The sequence below is a fragment of the Triticum dicoccoides genome, chromosome 6B (assembly GCF_002162155.2).
Source record: "Triticum dicoccoides isolate Atlit2015 ecotype Zavitan chromosome 6B, WEW_v2.0, whole genome shotgun sequence".
Classification (NCBI taxonomy): Eukaryota; Viridiplantae; Streptophyta; class Magnoliopsida; order Poales; family Poaceae; genus Triticum; species Triticum dicoccoides.
In genome coordinates, this window is record NC_041391.1 from 222,716,636 (window position 1) to 222,724,262 (window position 7,627).

Sequence of the window (7,627 nt, forward strand, 5' to 3'; positions counted from 1 at the left end):
ATGAACAGGACCCCCGTTTCGACCGTAGGAGGTCCGTTTCATCCGTTTTGCGGTACGCCACATCCCTCCCGATCAACATGACCCCCGTTTCGACCGTAGGAGGTCCATTTCCTCTGTTTTGCGGTACGCCACACCCCTCCCGATCAATAGGACCCCCGTTTCGACCGTAGGAGGTCCGTTTCCTCCGTTTTGCGGTACGCCACACCCCTCCTGATCAACAGGACCTCGTTCCGAACGTAGGAGGTCCGTTTCCTCCGTTGTGCGGTATGCCAGGCCTCGTTTCCATCGCCTATTCTGTCCAAGCCCTCCCGATGAACACGACCACACATTCCGTTCCGACACAGCCGGTTGGCTCCCACACGTTCCGTTGCCTCCTGATGAACACGACGCATTCCGTTGCCTCCCCATGAACACGGCGACGACTCTGTTTCTCCGTTCCGACCCTGCCACGTACACGAGCCCTGGCCATACGTATGCGCGAGTAGGCGTTCGAGACCCCGCCCGTATGTACGTACGTGGCCGTATTTTCTTTCTTGCACCCTGGCCGCTGTACGTATGTGTACATGCTACGTGCGCGCCTCTACTACGACACATACGCGCCTCTACTATGACACATGCGCGCCCCTACATCGATCAGTATATATGTACGTACACGTTCGCGACCAGAATGACAACGCTACATACGCTTCGACCAGGTGGGTCCCGACTGTCAGGCACTTCCTTGCGTGCGAAGATGTAGCTGGTGGGTCCCAGCAGTCAGGGGGCGAATCGTTTTTTTGCCCAGACGCACTTCCTTGCGTGCGAAGATGTAGCTGGTGGGTCCCAGTAGTCAGGGGGCGAATCGTTTTTTTTTGCCCGAACGCACTTCCTTGTGTGCGAAGATGTAGCTAGTGGGTCCCAACAGTCAGGGGGGTTAATTGTTTTTTCGTGAGATACGGTGGCCCATCCGGTGGGTCCCCGCTGTGAGGTGGAGGAATAATTATTTTGCACGTAATAGGGAGGCACTTCCTTGCTGCGGCCGTGGACCAAGCTGTCAGCCTCTCCACGTACAGTCCACGTCCGATGGAAGCCGTTCCTTGACCACGTTGACCACGCCGCGCCGAGAGCACGAGGACGGTGGATGATGGCGAGGCCTAGGAAGGGGACGACGCAGAGCCGGGGAACACGCGACAGTGGATGCCCACGCATAGAGGAGTACGAGGGTTCACTGGTTCGCTGTGGTGTGAGGTTGCCGTCGCCGTAGAATAACAGGGGGTGTGGGTGAGTAGAGGGATGGCCTGACCAGCGGTGGGAGTAGTAGGGGGTAGTGAGGCCTCCACCGCATCGCAGCCAGCCATGGGAGGCAGGAGCACGAGGCACGACCGGCGCTAGTTTGGGCGGCTGGAGCAAGAAGACCAGAGGTTGAAGAAGCACTACGGCCGTTGGATGGACATCGTATGGTCACTGGAGCTAGAATCCTGCATATTGACTAAGTTGACAAAGCCCTCCGTCCCCGTCAACTTAGTAGGCCCACAAGTCAGCCTGCCACTATACTAGGTCCCAGCTAACAGGCGGAGTATTCATTTTTTTGTGCGTAATAAGGAGGCACTTCCTTGCGTGCGAAGATATAGCTGGTGGGTCCGAGCTATCAGCGGCAGTAACATTTTTTTTGAGAAATACAGAGGCCCTTTCGGTGGATCCCTGATGTCAGGTGGAGGAATCATTATTTTGCGCATAATAACGAGGCATTTCCTTGCGTGCGGCCGTGGACCCAGCTGTCGGCCTCTCCATGTAGAGTCCACTTCAGATGCATGTCGGTCGTTGACCAAGTTGACCAGGCCGCGCCGAGAGCACCAGGGCGGTGGACAATGGCGAGGCCTAGGAAAGGAACGACACGGAGGCAGGGAAGACTCAGCAGTTGTTTCCCACGCGGAGGGGAGTACGACTGTACAAGGGTTTACTGGTTCGTCTGCCGTCACCGGAGAATAACAGCAGGTGTGGGTGAGTAGAGGGATGGCTAGGCCAGCGATGGGAGTACGGTGGGGCGGTGAGGCCTGTGCGGTAGCAAAGCTGGCCGTGGGGAGGAGGGAGCAGGCAGTCCCACCAGTGCTTGTTTGAGCGGCTGGAGCAGGAAGAGCAGAGATTGAAGAAGCACGACGGCCGTTGGATGGCCATCCAACAGTCACTGCTTGTGCGTCAACCTTTTTTTAGGAAAGCCTCAAATTTGTGGAAAACAACATACATCCCATCTGCCATTATTTCTAATAATTTACAGCCCATTTGCTAATTCTTAAGGTTTTTTTTGAAGCCCATATTCTTTTTGTTAGCATTACAACCCATATTGTGGCCACGGTTAAAAAATTATACGAAATTTTGCATATTTCGGTGTGGTCCGAACAGTTTTTAATCCCGAAATTTCGACTCACATTCAAACTAATTTTAAAAATAAATGTATATCAATATAAAATCCAACAAATTCTCCATGCATAAAAATTAATGTAATTTAAAATCTCGAAATAAAAAAAAGATATTTGAAACTAATTGCCGGTTTGATGTGTTTTAAAGATGTACAACCCATTTCTCATTACTGATGGGCCATTTTCTCGGCCAGCCGAATGAAACCTCTCCTCGTCTTGAAAGATTTGCAGCCCAAGAGGCCTGACAAAGCGACTTACTTGGCAAATCACAAAAAAACTGGGCTGTGGCCGTGGACCCAGCTGTCAGTCTCTCCACGTACAGTACTCTTCCGATGGAAGTCGTTCCTTGACCATGTTGACCATGCCGCGCGGAGAGCACCCGGCGTTGGACGACGGCGAGGCCTAGGAAGGGGACGACGCGGAGCCGGGGAAGATGCGGCAGTGGAAGCCTGCGCGGAGAGGAGTACGAGGGTTCACTGGTTCGGCTGCGGTGTGAGGCTGCCGTCGCCGCAGGGCCTGGCCAGCGGTGGGAATAGTAGGGGGCGATGAGGCCTCCGCGGCAGCACAACCGGCCACGGGAGGCAGGAGCATGAGGCACGACCGGCGCTGGTTTGGGCAGCTGGAGCAAGAAGACCAGAGGTTGAAGAAGCACTACGGCCGTTGGATGGACATAGTACGGTCACTGGAGCTAGAATCGTTCATATTGACTAAGTTGACAAAGCCCTTCGTCCCCGTTAACTTAGTAGGCCCACAAGTCAGCCTCCCACCAAGGTGGGTCCCAGCTAGCAGGGGGAGTATTCATTTTTTGTGCGTAATAAGGAGGCACTTCCGGTGGGTCCAAGCTGACAGCGGGGGGAATGTTTTTTTCGCGAAATACGGTGGCCTGTTAGGTGGGTCCTGTTGGGGAACGTTGCAGAAAATTAAAAATTTTCCTACGGTTTCACCAAGATCCATCTATGAGTTCATCTAAGCAACAAGTCAAGGGAGTGAGTTTGTATCTACATACCACTTGTAGATCGAGTGCGGAAGCGTTCAAGGGGATGGTGATGATGGAGTCGTACTCGCCGTGATTCGGATCATCGATGACCAAGTGCTGAACGGACAGCACCTCCGCGTTCAACACACGTACGGGACGGGAGACGTCTCCTCCTTCTTGATCCAGCAAGGGGGAAGGAGAGGTTGATGATGATCCAGCAGCACGACGGCATGGTGGTGGATGCAGCAGAACTCCAGCAGGGCTTCGCCAAGCGACTACGGGAGGAGGACGAGGTGTAACAGGGGGAGGGAGGCGCCAAGCACAAGGGTCCGGCTGCCCTCCCCCTTGCCCTCCTTTATATAGGCCCCCAGGGGGGGCGCCGGCCCTGGGAGATTGAATCTCCCAAGGGGGCGGTGGCCAAGGGGGGAGGAGTGCCCCCCAAGGCATGTGGTGCGCCCCCCCCACCCTAGGGTTTCAACCCTAGGCACAGGGGGTGGGCCTAGGGGGGCACACCAGCCCACTATGGGCTGGCTCCCCTCCCACTTCAGCCCATGGGGCCCTCCGGGATGGGTTGCCCCACCCGGTGGACCCCCGGGACCCTTCCGGTGGTCCCGGTACATTACCGGGTGACCCCGAAACTTTCCCGATGGCCGAAATACCACTTCCTATATATAATTCTTTACCTCCGGACCATTCCGAAACTCCTCGTGACGTCCGGGATCTCATCCGGGACTTCGAACATCATTCGGTATACTGCATACACGTATTCATACAACCCTAGCGTCACCGAACGTTAAGTGTGTAGACCCTACGGGTTCGGGAGACACGCAGACATGACCGAGACGACTCTCGGGCAATAACCAACAGCGGGATCTGGATACCCATGTTGGCTCCCACATGATCCTCGATGATTTCATCGGATGAACCACGATTTCGAGGAATAAACAATCCCGTATACAATTCCCTTTGTCAATCGGTACGTTACTTGCCCGAGACTCGATCGTCGGTATCCCAATACCTTGTTCAGTCTCGTTACCGGCAAGTCACTTTACTCGTACCGCAATGCATGATCCTGTGACCAACCACTTGGTCACTTTGAGCTCATTATGATGATGCATTACCGAGTGGGCCCAGAGATACCTCTCCATCATACGGAGTGACAAATCCCAGTCTCGATCCGTGTCAACCCAGCAGACACTTTCGGAGATACCTGTAGTGCACCTTTATAGTCACCCAGTTACGTTGTGACGTTTGGTACACCCAAAGCACTCCTACGGTATCCGGGAGTTACACGATCTCATGGTCTAAGGAAAAGATACTTGACATTGGAAAAGCTCTAGCAAACGAACTACACGATCTTTGTGCTATGCTTAGGATTGGGTCTTGTCCATCACATCATTCTCCTAATGATGTGATCCCGTTATCAACGACATCCAATGTCCATAGCCAGGAAACCATGACTATCTGTTGATCACAACGAGCTAGTCAACTAGAGGCTCACTAGGGACATATTGTGGTCTATGTATTCACACGTGTATTACGATTTCCGGATAATACAGTTATAGCATGAATAAAAGACAATTATCAAGAACAAGGAAATATAATAATACTTTTATTATTGCCTCTAGGGCATATTTCTAACAGTCTCCCACTTGCACTAGAGTCAATAATCTAGTTACATTGTGATGAATCGAACACCCATAGAGTTCTGGTGTTGATCATGTTTTGCTCGCGAGAGAGGTTTAGTCAACGGATCTGCGACATTCAGATCCGTATGTACTTTGCAAATATCTATATCTCCATCTTGAACATTTTCACGGATGGAGTTGAAACGACGCTTGATGTGCCTGGTCTTCTTGTGAAACCTGGGCTCCTTGGCAAGGGCAATAGCTCCAGTGTTGTCACAGAAGAGTTTGATCGGCCCCGACGCATTGGGTATGACTCCTAGGTCGGTGATGAACTCCTTCACCCAAATAGCTTCATGCGCTGCCTCCGAGGCTGCCATGTACTCCGCTTCACATGTGGATCCCGCCACCACGCTCTGCTTGCAGCTGCACCAGCTTACTGCTCCACCATTCAACATATATACGTCTCTGGTTTGTGACTTAGAGTCATCCAGATCTGTGTCGAAGCTAGCGTCGACGTAACCCTTTATGACGAGCTCTTCGTCACCTCCATAAACGAGAAACATGTCCTTTGTCCTTTTCAGGTACTTTAGGATATTCTTGACCGCTGTCCAGTGTTCCTTGCCAGGATTACTTTGGTACCTTCCTACCAAACTTACGGCAAGGTTTACATCAGGTCTGGTACACAGCATGGCATACATAATAGATCCTATGGCTGAAGCATAGGGGATGACACTCATCTCTTCTTTATCTTTTGCCGTGGTCGGGCATTGAGCCGAGCTCAATCTCACACCTTGCAATACAGGCAAGAACCCCTTCTTGGATTGATCCATTTTGAACTTTTTTAAAATCTTATCAAGGTATGTGCTTTGTGAAAGACCTATGAGGCGTCTCGATCTATCTCTATAGATCTTAATGCCTAATATATAAGCAGCTTCTCCAAGGTCCTTCATTGAAAAACACTTATTCAAGTAGGCCTTAATGCTGTCCAAAAGTTCTATATCATTTCCCATCAAGAGTATGTCATCTACATATAATATGAGAAATGCTACAGAGCTCCCACTCACTTTCTTGTAAACGCAGGCTTCTTCATAAGTCTGCATAAACCCAAACGCTTTGATCATCTCATCAAAGCGAATGTTCCAACTCCGAGATGCTTGCACCAGCCCATAAATGGATCGCTGGAGCTTGCATACTTTGTTAGCGTTCTTAGGATCGACAAAACCTTCTGGCTGCATCATATACAGTTCTTCCTTAAGATGTCCATTAAGGAATGCCGTTTTGACGTCCGCGTCCGTCTTCTTCTTAAAGATCCACTTGTCGATAACCCTTAGCGACAAGTCGAGCTTTATGGATGGTAACATTTCCATCCGCGTCCGTCTTCTTCTTAAAGATCCATTTGTTTTCTATCGCTCACCGATCATCGGGCAAGTTTGTCAAAGTCCATACTTTGTTTTCATACATGGATTCTATCTCGGATTTCATGGCTTCAAGCCATTTGTTGGAATCTGGGCCCACCATCGCTTCTTCATAGTTCGAAGGTTCACCGTTGTCTAACAACATGATTTCCAGGACGGGGTTGCCGTACCAGTCTGGTGCGGAACGTGTCCTTGTGGACCTACGAAGTTCAGTAGCAACTTGATCTGAAGTACCTTGATCATCATCATTATTTTCCTCTTCAGTAGGTGTAGGCATCACAGGAACATTTTCCTAAGCTGCACTACTATCCCGTTCAAGAGGTAGTACTTCATCGAGTTCTACTTTCCTCCCACTTACTTCTTTCGAGAGAAACTCTTTTTCCAGAAAGGATCCGTTCTTGGCAACAAAGATCTTGCCCTCGGATCTTAAGTAGAAGGTATACCCAATGGTTTCCTTAGGGTATCCTATGAAGACGCATTTTTCCGACTTGGGTTCGAGCTTTTCAGGTTGAAGTTTCTTGACATAAGCATCGCATCCACAAACTTTTAGAAACGACAGCTTAGGTTTCTTCCCAAACCATAATTCATACGGTGTCGTCTCAACGGATTTAGACGGTGCCCTATTTAAAGTGAATGTAGCTGTCTCTAGAGCGTATCCCCAAAATGATAGCGGTAAATCGGTAAGAGACATCATAGACCGCACCATATCCAATAGAGTGCGATTACGACGTTCGAACACACCGTTACGCTGAGGTGTTCCAGGCGGCGTGAGTTGTGAAATGATTCCACATTTCCTTAAGTGTGTACCAAATTTATGACTTAAGTATTCTCCTCCACGATCTGATCGTAGGAATTTTATCTTTCGGTCACGTTGATTCTCTACCTCATTCTGAAATTCCTTGAACTTTTCAAAGGTCTCAGACTTGTGTTTCATTAAGTAGACATACCCATATCTACTCAAGTCATCAGTGAGAGTGAGAACATAACGATATCCTCCGCGAGCCTCAACGCTCATTGGACCGCACACATCGGTATGTATGATTTCCAACAAGTTGGTTGCTCGCTCCATTGTTTCGGAGAACAGAGCCTTGGTCATCTTGCCCATGAGGCATGGTTCACATGTGTCAAATGATTCATAATCTAGAGACTCCAAAAGTCCATCAGCATGGAGCTTCTTCATGCGCTTGACACCAATGTGACCAAGGCGGCAGT